This window comes from Macrobrachium nipponense, chromosome 14 (assembly GCF_015104395.2).
Source record: "Macrobrachium nipponense isolate FS-2020 chromosome 14, ASM1510439v2, whole genome shotgun sequence".
Lineage (NCBI taxonomy): Eukaryota > Metazoa > Arthropoda > Malacostraca > Decapoda > Palaemonidae > Macrobrachium > Macrobrachium nipponense.
Window position 1 is genome coordinate 56,407,913 of NC_087207.1, and position 24,717 is coordinate 56,432,629.

Here is a 24,717-nt window from a genome sequence, read left to right on the forward strand (position 1 = left end):
AGGCAACTTCCGCCCATTCCTAGGCGTCAGGCTGGAAATCAAACATTCTCATTCAAGTGAATGCCCTTCGGTCTGAATGTGCCCCCCAGGTATTCACAAAACTTAGCAGAAGTGGTTGTTCAACAATTGAGAGCTCAGGTAATCATGGTATCACAGCATACCTCGACGATTGTTGAATCTGGGTCATCCACAGTCGAGGAATGTCTGAAAGCAACCCAAAAAGTAGTTCACTTTCTGGAACATCTGGGGTTTCTACAGATAAACAAAACGAATCCAGACTTACTCCGGAATCCGTTTCAGTGCTAAAAGGAATCAATGGATTGTCTTCCCACAATCTGTCAATTCCAGTGCCAAACGGAGGAAATAGCAAAATCTGTCAGGCAATCCTCAATGCAAACAAACGTCAAGAAGAAACAGGAGAAGAATCCTAGGGTCTCTTCAGTTTGCTTCGGTAACAGATATCCATTCTGAAAGCAAGGCTGAAAGATATAAATCGAAATTTGGCGGTCAATAGCAACTCAAATATCGAGACAAGTTGTCAGTAATCCCAAACAGATCCTCCGCAACATCCCCAAACTACGGTCCTTGGTCAAGGTACAGAACTTATCCAAGAGAGTACCCCTTCATATCCCTTCCCAGTGTTAACAATTCACACGGACGCATCCCTGTCCCGGGTGGGGGGGATCCTCCGCGAGTTCAACAGGTTCAGGGGACTTGTCAGTTCAATTTCGCCGCTCCAACATAAACGTGTTGGAAAGCATGGCAGTTTTTTTTCTTACTCTGAGAGGCTGCTTTTCCCCTCCGAAGAAGTCTCATCTAAGGCTAGTTTTTGGACAGTGCAGTGTAGTTCATTGCATCAACAGAGGATGGTCCAATCCAAGCATGTGATCATGTCATAGATATCCATCTTTTTGCATTAGCAAACAAACACAAATGGCATTGGTCTGCCACTCACTCTGGCAGAGTAAGAAATTTGATAGCAACGCCCTGTCCCGGTCAGTTCCTCTGGAATCAGAGTGGTCTCTGGACGCCGGTCATTCCCAGTTGGTAGTCCGGAGAGGCCAGGTCTCCAGTGATCTCTTCGCCCTCACAAGCATACCACAACTTCCTTGCTATGTGGCCCCCACCTGGACCCTCTGGCTTAATGCACGGACGCCCTGTCGTTGTATTGAACCCAGTGGGGAGAATTTACATTTTTCTCCAGTGATCTTCTCTTGAAAGTCCTAGCAACCTAAGGTCTTTCAAGGGATAGTATCTTCTAGATTGCATCCCGGACTGGCCAAGAGCAACTGGTAATCCTCTTCTTCTGGAATTGGTCTCCGACCTCGACGGATCCCCCCAATCCCAAGCTACACAATCTGTACAAATGAGGACTGTGTTTCGCTTCCTCAGAATTCTCCAGACCCTAACTTTATTGACTTCATGAAGTTTGCGCTAATAAAGAGGCTTATATGACCCACAGAATATTCTCTTCTTATAATCAGATAGAGAGAGTCAACCATTGACAATATGACTCAGCTGTTAAAACATTAGCATCTTCTGAGAGAATCGACACACAACCATGACAGTTAATTTGGCTATATCCTTTTTCAGTCCTTGTTTGAAAAAGGTTTTAGCAGCTAGCACGATTACACGCCATAATCGGCTTTGAAGAAAATATGTTATTGTTTTATTTACAATTAAGTTTGTTCATACTTACCTGGCGAGATAATATTAAGCTGTATTTTTCGGACTGTCCGACAGAAATTTCAAAAACTCGCGGCACACGCATTGGCGGCCAGGTGGTAGTACCCATTCCCCGCCGCTGGGAGGCGGATATCGACCATTTCCCATGTTCTATTCATATTTTGTATTATGCTCTGTCTTCCTGAGGGAGGAGGCGGAGCACTTTTAATTAATATATCTGCCCGGTAATATGAAACAAACCTAATTGTATAATAACAATAACATTTTGTTCATGCACTTACCTGACAGATATATATATAGCTGAATCACACCTTCGGATGGTGGGGAAAGACAGAATGGATTTTTTGGGAAACTCAAATTAGTAGATGATATACATCTTGGTTCCTTAACCTGTTTGCAAGTAGACTATTTGATTACTGTCACGTAAGGCCTTGCTTTGGCTTAATTACAGAGTTGCCAGCCAGGTGGAGGACCTGTAGTGCTGGGTCCGCTCTGGATGATTTCTGTTCAACGGGTGCGAGACCTCAGCGTGACAAGATCTCGAGGCCTACAAATGAGGGCAACGAAGCACTGACCACACCACTGACCAACTATAACACAAACCCTTAAAACTAGCTACGGATGGGAGTTCTTCACAATAAGAACTCCCCCACAACCCTAAAAACACACACCCTAACTTACCTAACTAAGGAATAGGGAAAGAGTCTTCCTCCGCCCAATACTGTGTCCGCAGAACGTATGGCCCCAGTGCATTGCAATCGTCATAGTCGTTCTACACAATACCTTAAGTAATTGAGGCGAAGACGGAGTTGCTCCTCCAAAAGGTACAATCGAGGATGTTCACTTGATTGACATGTTCTTTTGCAAGGCAAGAGAGGTAGCGACGGCTCGTACTTCGTGCGCTTTTACGCGGAAGAGGCTCAATCAGTCTTCTGGAAAGATGAATGAGCCGCCCGAATGGTGTCCCCTTAGAAACGAAAAGCCACTGCATTTCTTTGATAAAGGGAACTCTGGGCATCTTCACAGAGCACCAGAGGTAACCTGAGGGAACGACTTAACCTCTTTAGTCTATGCACGAGAACTTGAGAGCCCTTTACCGGGCAAAGGAACTATCTCTGGTTTCTTGCCCACCAGACTTACATACCTTGATCTCAAAAGTCTTCGGCCTAGGTTCGAAGGATTTTCATTCTTCGTCCAAGAAAGATGTTTCAACGAGCAGGACAGCATTGTCACCTTTGACGCCCATTAACTTGCCTAAACGCTTTGAATTTCACTAACTCTCTAGCCGTCTCAAGAGAAGTTAGGAAAGAGCCTTCCTTGTCAGATTCCGAAGAGACGCTGTCTGAAGTGGGGGGTTCGAAAGTGTTCGCTAAGGAATTTCAGGACTACAATCCAGATTCCATGAAGGTGGTCTCATTTGAGGAACCTTCGTGTCTCGAAAGACTTAAAAGGTCATGAAATATCCTTGTTGTTCAGACAGGTCTGTCCTCTCTCTGTGCCTAAAACCGCTGACAACTGCGTTTTATATACCTTGATGTAGGACCGCTAATTTCTGCACATTTCTGAGACATAGCAGAAAATCAGCTATCTGGTTTACATAGGTCGAGGAAGAGGAAAACCCTCCTTTTTTACACATGCCCTGAAGAAGCCCCCTTCGACTGGTAAACAGCTCTTGTGGAGCACGTCTCGCATGTGCGATTGCTCTCGCAGCTGCCTTCGAAAAACCTCATCGCTCTGGCCAACTTTTTCGATAGTCTGAACGCGTCAACCGCAGGCGGAGAGGTTTTTGTGAAAACCTTTCGAAGTGAGGCTGTTTGAGTAGATCTTTCCTCCAGGGCATGTCCTTGGAAAGTCTACAAAGGAAGACATTACCTCTTGTGAACCATTCTCTTGCTGGCACATCGGAGCGATCAGGTTGAGCCTTGTCCCTTTCCGAGGCCGCAAACTTGCTCTTCCTCATGACTTCCCCCAGAATCTTGAATGGTGGGAAGGGCATAAAGGTCCCTGCCCCGTCCAATCCAAAGCACGCGTCCCCACCTCGCGATTGCCTCTGGATCCAGGTAGGACCGTGGAGCGTAAAGAGGTAAGTCTTTCTTGTTCCCTTGACGTTGCTAATAAGTCGACGAGTGGACGGATCCCCCACTAGCGTCCCGAGGTCTCGACAACGTCCTCGTGCAAGGTCCCATTCCGTCGAAGGACTTGGTCCCACGACTGAGAAGGTCTGCACCTGACGTTTTGCACACCTGCAATGAATCTCGTCAGGATCGTTTACACCTCTTTCTTTTTCCCACACGAATCTCTCTCGCTAGTGGAGTACAACGCTCTGAGTGTGTACCTCCACTGGGTTTTTTAAATAAGCGAATGCTGTGGTATTGTCCGAGTTTAATCGTGAACAATCTTGTTCTCCAACTCTTCTCGAAGACTGCAGGGACAGACTATCTGCTGCAGTTTCTTTTACATTTATTGCCAGGCTACCTGTTCCCCTCTCCGAGCCTGACACTTCCTTCCCCCCTAGTGTGCTCCCCATCTGTATGGAAGCGTCTGAAAACAACACTAGGTCGGTGCTTCAAAAGACTTAGGGGCAAAACACCCCTCTTCAGCTTCTGAGTGTCCAACCACCATCTTAGGATGGTTTTGATCGAAATCGATATCCTCATACTGCATCGATATCGTCTTTTGCCTTCCACTCGTCTGCCAAGAGAATGGAGGGCCTGATGTGCAGTCTTCAAGGAAACAAACCTTTCCAGCCGGGAAATGGTCCCCAGCATACTCATCCATTCCCTCGCCGAGCAATTCTCCTTCCTCGAAAGGCTGAGCTCTTTCTAATCCTAGCTTGCTGACGTTCCTGGGACGGAAACGCTCTGAAAGCCACTGATTCCTCTGAATCCCCAGATACACGGGATGGACTGTGTTGTGGGTCAGTGCGACTTTTCGAGGTATGACCAATTCCTAGGGACTTCGCTACAGGCTAAAAGTGAACTGCAGTCCTTGCTTCAGACACTTCCTCTCTCAGACGACGCTCTGATCAGCCAGCGTCGAGGTATAGGGAAACTCTTATTCCCGAAGAGTGGTAGCCACCTCGCTACGTTCTGCATCCTACTGTGACACCATCGGAGCCGGGTGGTCATAAAAAAAAGTCCGAAGCGGCATCGCTCTGTGGGAACTGCCAGAGAAGGCTTTGTCGTTGTTCCAAAAGACGAGGTGCTGTAGATATTAGATTACTTAGAAAATAAGTGGGTGTATCGGGGAAGTGTTGGGAGATCATGCGTCCTGCAAGTCCAAAGGATACCGAAATCTCGTCGCCGGTCTCAACGCTCCCGAGATACAGAATGAGAAAAGAAGAAGGCGTCTCCATCGTGAAGTTTGAGTACTGTGTGTACAACGAAATAAGTGTACATTGTGTATACAAGTATGGCTATACATCTGTAGAACGTGGAACAGCGCCACGGCATGAAACTGGGCCCTCACATATATGAGGTCTTAAAGCGCGTGAAGATTTCTGTGTAGAAACCTGGGACCCCAGGTCCGCGACTTGTTTCCACCGCTCTTTTGTCGATCATCTGTTGAGGAGATCGAACAAGACTTTCTTCTTTTCTCCTGGTAGGATGAGAAAGGTCTCTGGGAGTCGTAGAAAAGAGGAGGAAGATCTAAAAAGGGGATCTTGTACCCCTGCTCCACGATTTGAGGACCAAGAGTCCGGTCTCTCTCTCTCCACGCTCCGCAAATACTTCAGTCTGGCTCCGCCTGGTGTCTGAAGGACATGCTTTTCACTTGGAGGCTTTGGTTTTAAAGACTCTTCCTCTGAAACCTCTCCCTCGAGATCTGCTCTCGAGGGGGGAGCCCACAAGGGCTTTACTTTTACTTCGGCGGAACGAACTGCAGCGCAGATGTTTGAAGGTCCGGCGACATCGTGTAGACTGGGCCAAAGATCCTGAGTAGCCTTCTCTTGTAAGCTGTTCGTCAGTCCTTTACCAAGTATGGGGGAAGAGATGGTTCGAAAGAGGCGAAAACAACAAGTACCGCTTTCTGACTGGCGTCACTGAACGAGCTGTAAGTTGCACAGCAAAGCTCTTCTTTGCTACAAAGTCGTCCCAAAGTGGATACTAGCGCTTCCGAACCATCCCTGACGGCTTTTGTCCATACATGCTAACACCTGGACAGCTCCCCCAGACTAAGAGATTCTGGCTTCTCGCTTGTAAATCCGACCCCCAAACCAATCAAGGAAGTTGAAGACTTTCCAGCGGCCTAAGCATACCTTTCAGATGATGGCTGTCTCCGACGCGGTCCAAGTTACCTTGCAGAGGGTAAAGTGACCCTCCTCTGTAGTCTACAAGGCTGAGAAATCTCCTTAGCGACAAGGGATACTAACTACCCTTCGTCTTGCCCTTATACCAAATGCCTCCTTTACCACTAGTTTAGTAGGAGGCAAGGCGAAGGTCGTCTTGCCTTGGTCTCTCCTTCTTATCATCCATCCTGGACTTCTTGAAGCACGTTTCCGTCGATAGAGAGTCTTCAAGCTCTACGAACCCCGGATTTTCCCCGTTTTCGATGACAAAACTGTGAAGGAGAGAACTTGGGAGCTGCGGCTGAAATTTGTCCTCAAGAAGACGCAAGAGTCTGATAGGACTTTGTAATCCGAGTAGAGGGGCTGTAGCAGGTTCATCTTCACCCGATCAGCCGAATTACCCATTCTCCTTCTTCTCTCCGGAAGAGGAACGTCTGTCGGCGAAGGACGTCCTAATTGGAGGGTCCTTAGCAAGAATCAAAGGACCCCTATCCTTTGCAATATCAGCCTTATCACGGCTGTCTTCTTCTGACGCTTACTGCTCTCTGATGGAAGAGCGTCCTGGAGCGGACGAGCGCTTCCGCGCCTTCCGCGGCAGTCCACCTGCCCGAGAAGCGTCTTTACCTCTCTTCTCTTGCATACTTTCCTGAGCTCGTAACAAAGTGTCTGGAGGGTAAAATCTTGTTCAGAATCCCCGAAAGCGTCTTGAAAGGAGGCCCTTAAACGTCCTGGCGAACTTCCTGGCCAATCGTCCTGTCTAGCGTCCTGGGAGCGTCCTGCGAGCGTCCTGTGTAGCGTCTGGCGAGCGTCCTGACGAACGTCCGGTCCGAGCCGTCCTGCCAAGCGTCCTGACGAACGTCTGCCGAGCGTCCCTGACGAACTCAGTGCCTAGCGTCTTGGGGTGGTTGCCTGCCAAGCGTCCTGACGAACTGCCCTCTATCGTCCTGCCAAGCGTCCTGACACGTCCTGAACAGCCTCTTGCCGAACGTCCTGCCGGCGCCTTGCACAAAAGGGGGCACCCCGTCGTCAAAAGCGTCCGGTCGTAACGGCCTTCTATAAGACGAACGAGATCGGCGAATCGCTTAAGGGAGCGATCGGCGAACGAGACGCAGGAGAGAAGGCAACGGAGACTGCTTAGTCCTCTTGACAGGAGTCCTAAGTTCCTTCCTCGCTTAGGCTCGCTGCTGCTTGTCGAGTCCTGAGCCATAAGCGAGGATGAGCTGTCCTGAAGGGACAAAGAATGTTCTTCGTTGAGAAGCAATGAGTCGAGGAAGCAGGACTGTCCTGTGAGAAGACGAGGCGAGGGGACGCCTCCTTCCTTCTCAAGGAACAGCTACCTGTTTCTCAGTGTAACGCGCCTGTGCCGCAACCTGGAGCGTCCTCATCGTAGGAGATCTACCATCTCTTCTGAGCGGAAAATACATCAGCAGCGTCTTCCGACGAAGGGCGAAAGAGGACGTGAAGCGTCCCTCCGCAAGAAACGTCCTCTTTACGGACGAGAGTCTCTCCGAGCGCTCCACCCTTGCGCGGGAGGACGCTTCGGAGGACGATAAGCACTCCTTCAAGACGCGTGCTCGTTCACGGTCCTTGGCAGCCTGGGTCTTTGCTACATGGTCTGCCGAGGGACGCCAGATCGGTGGGAAGCCCCCGTAACCCTCTTGCGGCTTTCGCATACCTCCTCCCTGGGTCTTGGGAGTCTGATAGAGGTCTAGCCTAGAGGCATTATGGGGGCCGATCTGACGCCCCCTCCACAACACTGGGGCACGATCACACACTTGCACCGAGCCAGTTTCCAGGCTTTCACTTTGTCTCCATAGTGCGAAGGGACTCCAAAATCATAGAGAGAGCATCCGCTCCTCCCGACACAGAATCTAGCCCGAAGCAACCAGGTTTAGGGGTTGTAAACACTACAGGTGATTAGTGCGGAGAATCGTTAGTCTTACCTTTGGAAAGAACTTCTTGAGGAAGACTTCCTGATCCTATCGCGCATCCATTTAAGGCGATAGTGGACTCATATGCTCTCCATTCATCATCAGTCATTTCTCACATCCTTGCACCGATGTCAATCAACAATGAAATCCCCTACAACTCATAGATCTGTGTGGGGTCTACCGATGCTTTCGGTAGCCTCACCTACAATCAGCACTCACAACACACTCTGAAACTCACACCACGTGATCCAGACATATCTTATCGAGAAAAGTCATCCAAAATAAAAACGGTCCACTATCGCGCATGCCATTCAACATCAATTCAATACCACAAATCAATCAGATATTAGAAACGAGTCATTCCAAAAATCCTGAGCAGTAGTCTGTAAACAGATGTTTACCGACAGGCCGACAGAATAAAAAATATGAATAGAAAAATTTGGAATGTTCCTGATATCCCGCCTCCAGCGGCGGGAAGGGTACTACCACTGGCCGCCCACTGCCGTGTGCGCGAGTTTTGAAATTCTGTCGGACGTCAGAAAATACAGCTATAGTATCTATCTTTCAGGTAAGTTGCTGACAACTTTCAAGTAGGTTTTTCAACTAGATCTGACTGAATCTTTTTCACATCTATCCCTAAAGCCCTGTGCTAGACTTAGACCCATTCTCGAGGCCTACTACGTTTTCATGGTTTTTAAATGATGTCCTCAACTAGCTTAGATACTGACAACTCATCTTGTACATCATAATGCTCCTGAGGAAGACCTTATTTCTTATTAGCCTAGCCCAGAGCCAGAATTTCGAACTGTCGGCTCGTATCCAGGGTGCGGGTCATGTGGAATTCTCCCATCAGGAGAAGTTCTACTTGCTCCCGGATCGGAGCTTTTTAGCCAAAATGAGGATCCTCTTGCAAGGTGGCCTCCTTGTAAGGTTATCCCCTTCCACACATGAATACTTTCTCTCTGCCCAGTATCGGACACCCCCCCCCCCCTCTTGACTTTCCTATCTCGTACTTCTTCAAGATCCTCAGGTGCTCTCTTCATGAGAGGAAAAAGGTGTACCTTGTCAGTAAAGGTATTAGACAACAATCCTTTTACTTCATTAACAAGCGCACCCTGAGTCATTCCCAAAAGCACATGAATATCAGGGGAGTACCACCTCATTAATTATTGTTCAACATATGAACTTTGAGGATCTTAGAAATATACTGGTATGGAAATCCCGACAGCTTTAAACGGCATTATCTTAAGTCCTTGGAATCTTTAAAGTTTTCAGCAGTAGCAGCGGGAACTTGTTTCCCCTGATACTGTTTAGTAGTTGTAGTATAGATCCAGGGTCTCCTTTCGACTAAGTCATCCAACATGCCTCACCACTATCGCCAGGCTACTCGAATATCATAGCCTTATGCCGTTGACTCATCATGTGGACTGTCCCTTATTTTTTTGCTAGGGACATCCAACACTTGTACGGATATGTAATCCAGTGTACCTACCCTTATTTTATGCTAGGGTAAGGACACAATGTTTGTATATATTTTGCATACTTATATTAATGATGGACTTCAGTGTACTACCCTTATTTTATGCTAGGTAGGACACAATGGAGTTTGTATATTTTGTAATATGTTAAAGTAAATCCTGTTGGTTTGTTTTATTACTGCATCTCTGAATTTACTTTAATTATATTTAGTACTTTAAGATTAGCTACGTTCTATTGTTTTACGTTGTAATAAAGGTGTAATTTTAAGTGCTTAGTTGTATGCTGTAATTGATTTACTTATATTATATCCATCATTTTACACTGCTTTTTCATTGTCCCTTTTTCCATCTTTCTGTTTTCTTCTCTGGTACTCTTTCATAGGCCGACACGGCTGAGCCCAGAAAAGGGATTTTTGATGAAGTAAAATCTATTTCTGGTGATTGGCCTCGTGTTCGCCCTATGAAACCCCCCCTGTTTTTGGTTTGTTTCCCCCCCTTGCAGGACAAGAGTTTTTAGTTAAGGATGTCCGCTAGGGGCGCTGCTGTCCGGGCGTCCTCTGAGTAGTAGTATTAGCGGCTGCATCGCCCGTTGGTAACGCTTTCGCTCTTTGGGGGGATTCTGATTGGAAGTTCTAATTGATTATTGTCTCGTGGTAGTGTTCGCACACTCGCCTAGTTATCTACCGACACTTCTTTTAAGAGTGAGCGAGTCATTTACTGACATTTTCTTAATTTTTTTTTTCTCTGGTAATTTTAGATCAATTTTCCTATAAAGAATGATATTAGGATCCTTTTCATAGGGCGACACGAGCCAATCCCAGAATAGATTTTTCCTTCGTCAAAATCACTTTTATGATGAAGTTGATTAAAAAAAAACAGGAATTTGTTGATATTTCTCAGAAAAATACCACAAATATGCAAATTTTCCTTGAATAATGCGGGGAAATGTTGCTGAGACAAATCCGAGAATGTGTGAGTCCGCGAATCCGGAGAACGCAAATACGGGGGTCCACCGTATTGCTAAAGATGTAAAGATTATGACAAATATGGACAAAACTTATGTCGACTTACTCAAAACAAATACGTAGGTGCTTTTGACCAAATCTACAGACCTTGCTGGACGAGTGGTTTACATGCTCGCCTATCGATTTGGTAGTCCTGAATTTGATTACCCCTCTGCCAACGTGGAGTCAAAGGAATTTGTTTCTGGTGATTAGAAATTATTATCTTAATATAATGTGGTTAGAATCCCCAAAAAAGCTGTAGGTCCTGTTGCTAGGTAACCCAATTGGTTCCTATCCACATAAAAATATCTAATCCTTCGGGCCAGCCCTAGGAGAGCTGTTAATCAGCCCAGTAGTCTGGTTAAACTAATAGTATATACTTTTCAGACGAAGAGAGCACAACAGCAAATGAAAAGAAGGTAATTATGAATAAAATAACGGCACAGTTGAACAGTTGAAAAACAGAGACAGACACTTAACACTTATTTGTAAGATTTCCAGATAGGGAAAACTTAGAAAAAGCAATAACAGAGATTCAGAGAATCAGTAATATATTGGTAAATGAGGAGGGTAAACTTAAACACAAAATAATAGTAGTGCATGTTCCGAAGGATGAAGACGACATAGTCAATAACATTAAAAAGAAAAATGATATTGTTATGATACAATAAAGTTTCATACATACTTACCTGGCAGATATATACATAGCTAAGACTCCGTCGTCCCGACAGAAATTCAAAATTTCGCGCCACTTCGCTACAGTAGGTCAGTGGATCTACCGGCCTGCCCACATGGGCGCAGGACTAGGAACATCCCGTTTCTATCATATTTTCTCTCTTGCCCCTGTCCTACTGCGGGGAGGTGGGTGGGGCCTTATATTGTATATATCTGCCAGGTAAGTATTAATGAAACTTTAATTGTATCATACAATATCATTTTCATACAATCACTGTAACTGTCAGATATATACATAGCTGATTGGCACCCTTCGGTTATCCCCGAACTCGTCACAACAACCGTAACTCAAAACCACTACGCACACATACATAATTTCAAAAAAAAATATACTCATCTAATTAGATATGACAAGAATCTCTTAAAACGGGGAACAACATAGACGGCCGCCCGTGCTAAACCAAGTCCGCCATTGTTCGAGAGACTCCAGACCATATCCAAAAGAAGAAAAGTATATCATTTAAGGATGTGTCCGCTCCCGTACCCAAATCGTATCCGCCGATTACGAAAGGACCTAGAGAAAACACTTCTCATATGTCACACGAACGTCTTTCATTATTAGATGCAAATACTGAGTTGCATCTCCAAAAATGTCGTATGCTATGATGTTTTAGCGACATATTCTTAAACGAGAGAGACGTCGCTATCAGCTCTCACTCAATGAGCTTTTACCTCTCAACAGTTGTAACTGGTTCGTCATGCCAACCTTATGAGCGTCTGTATGAGTTTCTCCACAAAAGAATGCCAGCGCATTCTTGGACATCAGTCTTGTGGGGTCTTTTACCGCGCACCAAAGACCGTGGTCTCGAGCCTCCCATCTGATGCTTTCTCTGAGGTAGAACTTCAGAGCTCTTACAGGGCATAGAGCTCTCTGCCTTCTCTGCCTACGAGACTCGTATGCCTTTGACTTTGAATGACTAGGCCAGGGATCGTGGGATTCTCGTTTTAGCTAAAACAGGTCTTAAAAACGAGCAAATAGCTGAGTCTCCCTTGATCCTTACTTATCCTACAGAGCATGTATTCACTATTCTCTTTGCCGTAGCTAAAGATAATAGGAAATGGCATTTTCTGGTGATGTCTCGAAACGTGCCAGATTAGGAGGTTCGAATCTTTCAGAATGAAAGAAACTTGAGGACTACGTCCTAGGTTCCAGTTCGGAGGTACCGTTTTCTTCACTTTGAGTCTCAAATGACCTGTATGAGATCGTGGAGATCTTAATTTATCTGCCAGATCTCATCCTCTATTCCTGAAGACAGCAGAGAGCATAACTTCTGTATCTTATGTGGTTGATACAGCTAGATGAGATTTTTTCTCTCAGGAATAGCATGAATCAGCAATTTTCCGCTATAGAGTAGAGTAGGAGGATGACAACTCTTGATCTACACCACCTTCTAAAACCTCACTTCGATTGGTAATACTTTCGTATGAGGTTTCTGCGTGCTCTCGGGCGATCGCGGCTTGCCACCTTCGCCGAGAAAGCCTCTCGCTCTGACAATCTTCGATAGTCGAAAGGCACTCAGAGCGAGGGCGGGGAGTTTTGATGGTAACTCTTAAAGTGTGGTTGTCTGAGAATCCATTTTTATCCCTTCTTGGTAGGATCTTGGAAAGTCTACGATCCACTCTACCACTCGTGAACCAATCTTGGGTCGGCCAAAAGGGGGGCTATGACGGTCATCCTCGGCTCCTTGACGCACAATTTTTCCATTACTAATCAAAGGATTTTGAATGGGGAAAAAGCATATACTGTCATACTCGAGCCAAATTTAACAGAAGGCGTCTACCATAATGCTCTTTGATCTTCCTCACGACAGAGCAAAAGACTGCAGCCTTTTGGAAATGAATGTGCGAAGAGATCCACCATGAGGTTGTCCCCCACAGCTGACCAGAGATCTAGACAACTTCCTCGGTGTAGGGTCCACTCTGTATGAAGGACCTGGTTCCTCCTGCCTGAGTCTGTCCGCCCTCACATTCCTTTACTCCCTGTAACGAACCTTGTCATAAGGGAGATGTTCTGTGGAGACTTCCAAAGCAATATGTCTCTCGCCAGTTCTAAGGAACGAGGATTGAGTCCCTCCCTGTTTTTCGAATGTAGGCAAGTGCTGTGGTGTTGTCCACGTTTACTTGCACTACTTTGTTTGACCCAGAGTTCTAGACTCTTCAAAGCCAATGCCGGCGAGAGCTCTTGCAGTTTTATGGTGCCAAGTCACCTGCGCTGGTTCCCAGGTGCCTGACACTCTTCTGAGCCTAATGTCGCTCCCCAACCTTTTCCTCCGACGCGTCGGAGTACAACCTAGGTTCTGGGTTCTGTGTTTTTTAGAGAGATCCTTTGTCTCCTTCAGATGGGGCACCACCATTCCAGGTGCGATCTTTCTTCCACTGGAATGGGAAAATACGTCCGAAAGCTGTCCGGTTTTTACCAGCTCCAAGACTTCTTGAGGAAGAATTGACGGACGTAAATGCGTCTTCCTAAGTGGGGAAGAACTGTTCGAGCGAGGAAGGGTCCCTAAAGGCTCACCATTCCCTCGCCGCCGTTGTTCCCTTCCCTAAGAAGAGAGGACTTCCGCAAACTTTTGCGATTCTCTCTTGCGAAGGAATACTCGAAAACCCCGAGAATCCTCCGAATCCTCAGATAGACTAGGTCCTGTCTGGGGGTCAGCTGAGACTTCTCGCGGTTCACGAGCATCCCTACGCTTTGATCAAATCTAGAGTTAACTTTTAGGTCCTCCAGCACTGTCTCTCTGATCTGCTCTGAATTGAGCCCAGTCGTCCAGATACAGAGAAGATATTTACTCCTTTGAGGTGAGAACCTCGCCACATTCTTCATCAGGCCTTGTGAGACCTGGGATCTGTGACAGGCCGAAACACAAGCTCTGAACTGAAGATCCTCCCCCCGTCATGCAACGGAGGTACTTCTTCGATGAAAGGTGGATCGGAACGTGAAGTAGGCGTCCTGGAGATCTAGAGACACCATCCAATCATCCTTGCCGTAATGACGCTAGGACTGAAGCAGAAGTCTCCATGGAGAACTTCTCCTCTGAACAAATTTTGTTCAGAGGCTGACGTCCATACTGTTCTCCAGCCTCCAGGCTTTCGCCCAAAAAGGCAATTGTAAAACCCCGGGAGTTTTGATCTAGTACTAGTTCTATCGTCTGCTTGTCCCACATTTGTTCTACATCGATCGAAGAGTATCCCTCAGCAACAGGATCCTTGTACTTGGCTGATAGTTCCCTTGGTATTGACGTTAGGGGAGGAGTGTTCAGGAAGGGATACTATATCCCTTCCTTATGAATAGCCAATGAAAGAACAGCTCTCCGCTTTTATCAGTGTCCAGGCCTCCACAAATCCAGGAGCCTGGCACTACTGGTGCTTGAGGAGAGAAAGCTTCATTTCCCTTTTTTAAAGGGACGAAAGGCAGACCTACCTCTCTTCTCCGAGCCTCCTTTCTTGCGGGAGGTCTGGAGGCGGACCACCTCGAAAGGGCTGAACTGATGTCTAGGTCCTTTCCTTGTCAGGATGGCAGAAGCAGACTTCTTCTTCTTGCTGACTGCGTCAGAAGATCCGAGTCCGCCTTCTCAGTGAAAGAATGAGCAATGTCCTTCACTACTGAGAAGGGAACCAAAAGTCAGACAAAGGCGAAACAGTAGCGCTGCCCTCTGACGTGTGAACACGCCTTGGTTAAGAAGGCCCATAAACAGTCCTCTTCGTTAGAAGACCTCTCCAACATTAGGATATTTCAAACGCCATCCCTGTACGCTTTGTCTATACAAGACAATCTGCATACATGGCTTCAGGTTCGATTCCTTCCGAATCATGGCTTTCTTGGACATCACCCCAAGGACCATCTAGAAGTTGAAACTTCAATACATGAAAGAAGTCCCTTGAGGAGAGGTCCATTCAGAAATTCCCACGTAATTCGTGCCGAATTGAGACTTGTCGAACGTGAAGCGTCACTAAGGTCGAAAAGTCTGCTTCCCGACGTAGAAACGGGAGAGCATACCCATATTCTCTCCCGTCTGATACAATGCCTCTTTTTACCAGCTAATCTCGCTGGAGGCATGCAGAAGAATAGTTCTCACTAAGTCTTTTCTTAGACTTCATCCATGAGTCTAAGATTGTAAGGCCCCACTCTTCATAGAAATGGTGGGCTTCATTTTGAGAAAGACGAAGGCTTCTTCGTCTTAGCCTCGAAAAGAGGAGCGCGGAGAAGGATGACGTCCGGAGTCACTCGTTCTCATACTCCTCAAGAAGCAAGGACGTCAAAACCTTATAGTTCGACAGTCCTTCTCTTTCCCCTGATATTCATCAGCCGAGTTTTTTCTCCAACCGGGATCTAAATGAGTCTACCCGCTCCCCTTTCCGTCCGTTCCTCTTCTGAGAGACAACTCATAATATGGAGAGGGCTAGAGGGAATGATATCTTTCCTCTTTCCCGCTTTAATAGCCTTGGAAGGCGCCACAAGCTCAGGCTTCTCTTGATAATTAGAAGACGCCCTTCCCCTTGGATGACGCTCCGCGTTCCCAAAGCGTCTGGCTGACGTCTCTCGCTTCACTTGGCTGCTGACGTCTGATGACGCCTCGCGCCTGGAAGACGCTCCGCTCTCCAAGGCGTCCTACTTGGCGTCAAATAATTGGTCGTAGCGTCACTTCTAACAACAGTTTTTCAATGACGCTTCATGTCTAAAGACGTCTTACGTCTCTCTGGCGTTAACGAAACTTTCCGTAAGCAACCGTTCTCGCTCGTCGAACCCGAAGCTTCGTAAGATGTTTAGAAGTTTCATGTCTGCATGACGCTTCTCGTTTAGCAGGGGAGAGGACGAGACTCTTGATTGGTAACGCGCCACGTCCTTCCTACGAGGCGCTAAAACTCTCACTAGAGAGCAGTTTTCTGCTTGATCTGCCATAATTATTCTCCTTGACGCTTCTCCACGTCCACTGCATGAACGCCTTTCTGTCATCACTCGGGGGAGAAAGTAGGAAAGGGTACTTCTGCGTATCGTCATGTGACGCTGACGCCACCTTCTCCTTCTTAATAGAAGAGGGAGCTCATCGAGAAACGCTCTGGACTCGAATCTATTTCGGGTTCTTCATCTGACGCTTCAGAGGTCTCGCAGTTCGACTCCTTCCACCTCGTTTAGGTGAGGGAGAGGGAGAGGACGAGAAACACTCACGAAGGACGCTTTTCCTATAGCGCCCTTTGAGCAGCCTGCCCCGAACGAGCTACTGAAGGACCGTCGACGTTGGGGATCCCCACGACCTCTTAAGGCTTTCGACTTTCTCTTCTCTCTCTGGGCATGGGACTTGGAAGAGGTCTAGGCCTGGGAGCGGTCTGTGGTCTAGGGACGATCAAACGCCCCTCCACAACACTGGAGAACTCCTTACAACTGTAATGCTCACTTCACTAGCCTTACCTTGCAAGTCCGCCATCTGGACTTCATGTTCTCTATCGTAGCTTTCAGATTGGCGATTTCCAGAGGCCGATTCCGAAAGTACACTTGAGAATGAGATACAATAGGGAGAATCTAAATCAGTGATTAGATTATCAGAAAAGGCTCAATAGGCTTGACTCAACACCTTTCAGACTCTAACCCTATTCTCTCTAACTGTCTTCAATAAGAAGTCAAAGTCTTCCACATCTTCTGCATTTAATCCCTCGATTCCTTACAAGTATTATTACAGAACACTGAAACCCCCTACATTTAACGGCATCCAGTGTGAGGATCAACCGAAGCTTCGGTATCCTCCCCTGCAGCCTACATTCACACACATTCTCACAGCTCACATTTGAATGACATACTGAAAAAATCCCAAAAAAGCAATTCCAAAAACAGTCCCACAGTAGCGAATGCCCACACGATCCAGATACGTCACCAAAAAGCCGAGAAACATGAGCAAAGGATGAATATGAATCTAATTCAGGAGGTATAGCACATGTTGTACCACCGCGACGAGAGAAAATAATGTTGAAAACTGGGAATTGTTTCCTAGTCCTTGCCGCCCAGGGCAGGCCGGTTAGATCACCTGCGCTACCTGTAGCGAGTGGCGGCGACTTTCAATTTTCTGTCGGGGACGACGGAGTCTTAGCTATGTATATTATCTGACCGGTAAGTTGCTTGTGTATGAAAATCCATGGATTAGGGTAATCATATTTCCCAAGACCAACTTGAAATTGTTAAGAAATGAGCCAAAGATACAACTATGACAATATATCATCAATGCACACCACAATATGCAGGCTATTTACGATAGAGGTGATAAGTTGTATACGTTGCAGTAAGTAGGACTGTTACAAGCCCTGTCAATGCTACAAATGTCGGGAATTTGCTCATAGCGCAACAAATTGTAGAAATGACCATTTTGCCATATATGGCAAAATCACATCAAATAATGTACTGATAGCACACCTTTAAAGTGGTAAAACTTGGGAAAATAAAAGGCCATACTGCTTATTGAAGAAGAAATTCAAAGAACTAAAGACTCCCATTCTGCAGGAGCTATGATACTGACGAGAAAACACTAAAAGACAATTGTAAAATATAAGAAGCAACTTATTTTGAAAACATACAAGGGCCGGCCAGGGAGAGAATCATCCCTGTGAATTACTGTACATAAAACCAAACAAGTAGACCCTTGCCTTTGGTCCCGATGTGAGGTAAAAATTGACTTTATTAGGCTAAACACATGCCATTAGGCAAATAACTTTATCAAAGATGAGACCAGCAAACAAAGTTCCTGAAGTTTGACTTTCAATCAACTAACAGAGACATCTCCAAATTTACATTCTCCAACCTGATTTTTTAAGCCTGTTTTACACTTGGAGGCTAGCTTTTCTAAAAGTGACTTACTTTATATGCAACAAGATTTCATTCTCAATAACTTTAGATATTTTGTGAGAAGGCAGTAGTCACCAAAGAAGACTTATGAATGTGGGCTGGTCAACAAAATGAAAAATTTTAACTTTTTATGCACAAATAACCTAACCCTCTACTAACAACCTTTAATCCTCCTAAAGTTGAAATACCCAAAATGTATATCAAGATATATGATACCAAGGTTGATTAAGCTTATCCATGTGTGTGCCACTGTTCACTTTCCTTGGCCAAGGCTACTGTCAAAAACACGAAGGCCGGACTTCACACGATTGAAGTGTTCGTCAACATATTGTGATATTGAAGCCCCCATACGACTAAATAGCATGTAACGCTCTTCGTGACAATATGTTTTCAAGGCAGTTTTGAAATTCCATATGGCGCTATCATGTGACTAGCCGGTCTAATCACGGACTGTCCACCATCTTTCCCAGCTTCCAGCACTCATTTGAACAATGTATCGTATATATGGAACGTTTATTGATCTTACTCAAGATTGCAGTGTGTAATCAGCACATAAACAACATTTTGTTCCATATATCAGTGAAAGTATGAACATGTATTTTAAGATACAATAAAAAGGGGGTTTTGTACATACTTACTGGCAGATATATACTTAGTGCTATAGACTCCCGTCGTCCCCGACAGAAATTTCGAAATTTCGCGGCACACGCTGCAGGTAGGTCAGGTGTCTACCGCCCCTGCCCTGGTGGCAGCATAGACTATTACCCGTTCAGAACCAGATTTTCTCTTCCACCTGTCTCCTGAGGGAGGTTGGGTGGCCATCATCGATTATCTGCCAGGATAAGTATGTACAAAACTTATTGTATCGTGACAATATCATTTTTTTGTACATGGAACTTAGCCCAGCAGATATATACTAGCTATTGACACCCTTGGTGGGTGGGAAAGAGACAACTATTTTACTGATAGCAGGTAAACAACATACTTTGATAGGTAATAAATACATAAAACTTGGTTCCTACTTGATCAGGGCGGAAGCCTCCATGGCTAATGCCTAGGATCTGCTTCGCCTCAAGAGCCTCACGAGGATGTGACCTATGGCTAAGAGTTCTTGTTGTCTGTCGATGGGGTCTTATCATTTACTCGACTGAGCCTCTTCATGACAATAGGCCTATGCCTAGTGCAATAATTAAGGAGCACAACACCGATCCCGGATCACCTGATCTAAACGAGGGTTGTGGCTAAGTTGAAAGAGTTATCTACAAACTCCTTTCAAACAACCCAAAGAAAAAACCGACTTAATAAATTTAACTCACTAGTTAAGGATCAGTATCTGCTCCCTATCCACAAGCAATGTGAGATCCGCAGACACGTTCAACCAAGAGAGAAGGATCCCTCGAAAGTATCTTACATCCTTCGGATAATGGGGAAGTCAACACAGAGTTGCAATCTCCCGTATGTGACAGGCTAATATGTCCTTATGACATTTGTTAGGGAAAGAACAGAATTCGGAAAAGCTCGCATTCATGTGCTTTTCATTCTCAGCTGTTTGAAGGAAATCATCAATGCCTTTATCAGTGGCTTAGGAGATCACATGTCTCAAAGAGGCCGGGCGTTCTTTGATATAGTCTCTTTCTGGGGTGAAGCCTGGCGCCTGGCTAGCATTGGCAGGACCTAGCGCCTGCTAGACGCCTCGCGCCTGGCTGGAGCCCTTGCGCCTGAATGGCGCCCCTAGCGCCTTGCTTGGAGCCTCGCGCCTAGATGGCGCCTTGCGCCTGGCTGGCGCTGCGCGCCTGGCTGGTGCCTGAATTGGCTCCTCCTTCTTGCTAGCGCCTCGCGCTGGCTGAGCCTTGCGTCTGGCCTGGTGCCTTGCGCTGAAGGCACCTGAGCCTGGCAGAAGAATTCATGATTACTCTCTATGAGTCTGGCTGCAAGAAGTTTTCGCGAGGTAGGGACCTATGACTGACAAACCCTTCTGGATCCATGTCAATGGGGGCTACGCCCGCGTACACGACGAGCCCTTCTCGGATCGTGCAATGGGTGCTGACCCCTTCATGGCAGAGCCTTCCCTAGATATATCAAGGGGACTAGCCCCTCTTACCTGACAGAGCTTTTAGTTTCTCTTTACTGGAAGGAGCCTTGCTCTGGATGGATCCTCAATCCTGACTGGAGCCTAGCCTTGAAGGAGCCGGCACTGGATGGCGCCCTGGCTGCTTCTAGAGCCGGGCTTGGCTCCTGAGCCTGGCTTGGCTCCTAGAGCCTGGCTGCTCCTAGAGCCTGGCTGGCTCCTAGAGCCTGCCTGGCTCCTAGAGCCCCTGCCTGGCTCCTGAGCCGGGCTGCTTCCTAGAGCCTGGCTGGCTCCTAGAGCTGCTGGCTCTAGAGCTGGCTGGCTCCCCTATAGCCTGGATGGCTCCTAGAGCCTTGCTTGCTCCTAGAGGCCTGGCTGGCTCCTAGAGCCTGGCTGGCTCCTAGAGCCTGGCTTGGCTCCTAGAGCCTGGCTGGCTCCTAGAGCCTGGCTGGCTCCTAGAGCCTGGCCGCTCCTAGAGCCTGCTTGGCTCCTAGAGCTGGTTGGCTCCTAGAGCCTGGCTGGCTTCCTAGAGCCTGGCTGCTCCTAGACCTGGCTGGCGCCTCGCGCCTGGCTTTTGGCTCCTCCACACTTGCTGGAGCTTCGATCTTGGAAGAGTCCTCTAGGCTGTCTGACGATTGTCCCCTCGGACACTCTTATATCTGTCCGATTGTTTCGCCTCTGGCGCATTTGCGCCATGTTGGAGCCCGCTCCTTCTCCGTATCCACCTGACAGAGTTCCTTGGAACTGTCCGCCTCTGGCTTTTTCGCCTGTATTGGCATTTTGGCCGCTTGGCTGGCGCCTACATGTCCGAGAGTCCCTGAACAACCACATAGTTTTCAGGAGACCGGAGAAGGGTGGAAGAAATTCTTCCCTTTGAAGCTTTTGGCCCCTGCAAGGGGAGTGATTTTAGTTCAGCTACACCCCAGTAGACGACAGGATATCTAACACACGAGAGAGAAGAGTCTTCCTCTGAGAGGATCCTCGTGAACCTTCATTTTGCTACGATATCTCTTCTTACAATGTTGATGAGGTTCCTTTCGTTGCATGATCTTTCCCTATTCCTTGCCCGAAGAAGGGAAGGAGTCTGGAAGTCGAAGGAGCTCTGAGCTGAAATTGGCGGAACCCTGATTTCTAGCTCTTATTGTCTCTTCGAATACCTCTGGGACATTTTTGAAGCCCTCATCGCACCCCGAACTCTGAAGGCAAACGTTAAACATCTCTTCTTCTGTAGAGAAAAATGTAGTACCCTGCCTGGCAACTAAACTTCTCTCGGAAAGCGTTGCGTCAGGAAAAGAGGGGATTTATTTCTTTTGCCGAGACATAACTTATGCGGCAAGAACCCATTGCCGAGTCTCCATTGAATCCTGATGCAGATTCCAATGCACAAAAAATTCACTTGTCTTCTTGGTCGTTTAGGTTTAGAAGAACCAAAGAATTCCCTTCATAAACTTCCTCAAAGAAGTTGATGAGGAGCAGTTCCATTTTGTCCAACACGGAATCTGTGGCCACAAAAAAAATCCCATTCGAATACATGATATCCTACCTTGTCGTATGCCGGTATCGTATAAGATCCGAAGATCTTAATCCTCTGTTATCTCTAATTCCATTTGTAGAGACAGAGTATGGCCTTTTAACTGCTTCTTTGATAGCAGATATATACATAGGTGATTCTTCCCTCTGAAAGTGAAGAAAAAGCCCGGCTATGTGGTTTCACAGATGTAAATCGGAAAGGAACAGTTTCCTCATTCCATCTAGCACGATCTGCAGCATTCTATGTCTTTAGCCATGACTATTGTCATTTACCTGAAAAAACCTCTCATTCATGTCCCTTCTGGTCAGTCTGCACGCGGACAGACTCAGAGTGGAGAGGTTTTATAGGTCTATTTATAATATCTTCTGATAGAATATCGCAGAATACTCTTGGAAAAGCCTTACGAAACATGCTGTGAAGAAGTGACTTCTGTGAATCCAACCTCTCTACAGGCACAAAATAGCATACATCCTTCTCTTCCTTTGACGACCATTATCTTATATCTGTTAGAATTATAACTAGGGGAAAAAAGGCTAAGTTTTATTCCCCTTCTTAAATTTAAAGATGTCTATTTGGCTATCCTCTCTTGTTCGAGGAAAAAGAAGCCAGTCTAAAGGAATCTGTTCGTCTTCTACCTTACAAAGAGATCTATGAGAGACTTTCCGCAGAGTTTCTCACAACTCTTTTTCAATCAAGTTATACATATGTTAACAGTATTTATCTTCGATCGAGAAGGTTACTCACGGTACATGCAAAATCTGCCTCGAACCTCTTAAGGATCTTTACGTTCCGTGTCTGTTCCAAATAGGTTCTCTTTTGTTAACGCTAACCGGGCGAAAAAAAAAAGAGATTCTCGATGCTCTTTGCGATTATGAGAGAGTGCGTGGAATTGGCCTAAGTGATTAAAATAAATCTTTTCATCATTCCTTGTAAGCGACCCCTTTTCGATTAAATGGGTAACGAATCAGGAACGCATCTTGCCGTTACGAGCCCTGCTGTCCGAGAGGCTACTGGACTCTTCGGGTTAATACTCGCTAAAACGAGAAATATCTTGGATGGTGCTTCTGGCACAGTTGCGCCAGGCTGGCACCCCCCCTTCCTTCTAGTTCTTTTTAGGTTTAGTGCCATAACATCTATGCCTTTTATGGTACCCACATCCTTCACAGTTTATTCTTCTTAGTGGAAAAAACTTTTATATACGTAGTATGAGTCCATTCGGGGAACAACTTCTGCCACTAAGAGAATGTTTTCCATCCGACTCACCCAACGTCTCTTGAGCATATCCCGATTTAAAAGGTTGTGTGAGTTTCTCGAAGGATGAGTAGAATTATATCTATCGCGCGGCTGCCGTATTAGAATCCTTTATATACTGTCACATTGTGGTTAAACAGCATTATCTAGGAAACCTTTGTAACGATACTAGGATTCTGTAGTTACCTCGGTATGTGCATAAGACTTGACCATACCGTAGTCTTAAAGTGATCTCTACTACATTCATCGTCTCCTAAGCATGTACTCTAATAAGCCATGCTTTTCGTAGCATGAGAGCATTATACAATATAGAGTTTCGCTGCTTTAGAATCCTTTAAAAATGTTTACCTACGGTAAACAGCATTGAAATGTATATGCCATTTTTATAATTATATAAAGTTTCACTTATACTTACCCGGTGGTTACATATGCTGTCGTCTCCTGACGTCACGGCAGAATTTGAAATTCGCGGTATGCGCTAATGTTTGACAGTGGATCCCTCTACGCCCCTCCCGCCTCTACCGGTACCGGGAACCATTCCAACAATAATCAGAAGTTTCAATGCTCCTGTCCATATGATGGGAGGAGGGCGGGCTTCGTTATGTAACCACCGGTAGTATAAGTGAAACTTTATATTATTATAAAATGTCATTTTCCACTTATATAACTTACGGTGGTTAACATATACTGATTGACACATTTTAGGTGTTGGGACCAATGGCAGCTATAATAACAACTGTTGGAATTATCCGAAGAGATAGGTTCCTTCCTTAAGACCGCTGACTCAGTGGTTATCTGCCTCTGTAGTCTGCTGTCCTTTTTGTACCGGACGATATATGGATCGTGCGTCGGACACAAATAATAGTACTTGCCGTTGAGGACGTGACCGTACGACAAGACTATAATGCCCCTTCTCACGGCGCAGTACAAATCACCACAAATACAATGAAAAACGAGGGATCACTCAACCGTTGAAGAAATACCAGACATTAAAGACTGAAAGATACTCAAAAACTCCCTGTTCTTCAGACAACTTAAAAATACAAAAAACATAATCAAGGAGAAAATTAGTGAGATGGATCTCCTTCTCTCACCTCACCCAATACCGTGTCAGTCCCAAATGAATGGCCAATGTACTGCAATTTTCATATGTGGTTTGCAAATCTGTCAGATAATGAGATGCGAAGACAGAATTGCTTTCTCACTATGTAGATTTAATAATGCTTTCAAAGCCGATTACTCTAAAGGCCTAGACGTAGACACTGCTCTAATTTCATGACTTTGACTTAAACACTTTGATTATCTGAGTCCTGACATTGTCCGTGTGCCTCAGAAATCAAATTCCTTAAAAAGAAGGATAGCGCATTTTTAGAGAAAGGGCCGAGAGGATCTTTCCCTGAACACACAGGTTATCACTCTTTACCTCTTATACCTTTGGTCCTTTGCACATAATGTCTAACGTGCTCTCACTGACTGAGAAGACATTCAGGCTCGTTAGGCCCCCACTAACTCCGAATGTTCTTTATAGGAAAGAACGAGGCCAAGCGTGAGGGATTTTTCATTCTTAGACCAAAAACCCCAGCATTGATGAGGCACTGGCGTTGCCCTTAGCGAATCAACTCCTTATCAATTACATGCAGCTCACTGGATTCTTCTAGCTGATGCTAATGCACAATGAAAAAGGGTCCTTCCTGGTCAGTCTCTAACGAACTAGATAGATCGTTCGAATCTATCTGACATCAGCCATTTAAGAACTACTCCAGGTTTTCCAGCTACTGTTCTTGACTCCTTGTCTGGTCGTATCAAGGAACGAATCAGGTCTGAGAGGTCTGGATTATTATAAAGAAATGTCCTAATCCTCGATGTCCGAACACATGAGACACAAGCTCTATACCCCTAATCGTCTGGGTAAAGCTTTC

General features: G+C 46.0%; 1 protein-coding gene across 6 annotated transcripts in view; it reads right to left on the reverse strand.

The window, feature by feature from the left end:
- Positions 1 to 24,717, reverse strand: part of LOC135226523 (uncharacterized) — a 54,298-nt gene that overhangs the window by 15,892 nt on the left and 13,689 nt on the right. For 2 of the 6 annotated variants that reach the window (XM_064266160.1, XM_064266163.1), the window contains exon 2: positions 10,493 to 10,586. The exons of 2 other annotated variants lie outside the window; for them this stretch is intronic. The gene's annotated coding sequence lies outside the window, so the exon portion shown is untranslated. Of the gene's footprint in view, positions 1 to 10,451; positions 10,587 to 24,717 lie in introns of all 6 variants that reach the window. 2 more of the 6 variants (XM_064266158.1, XM_064266162.1) reach the window with 1 other exon arrangement.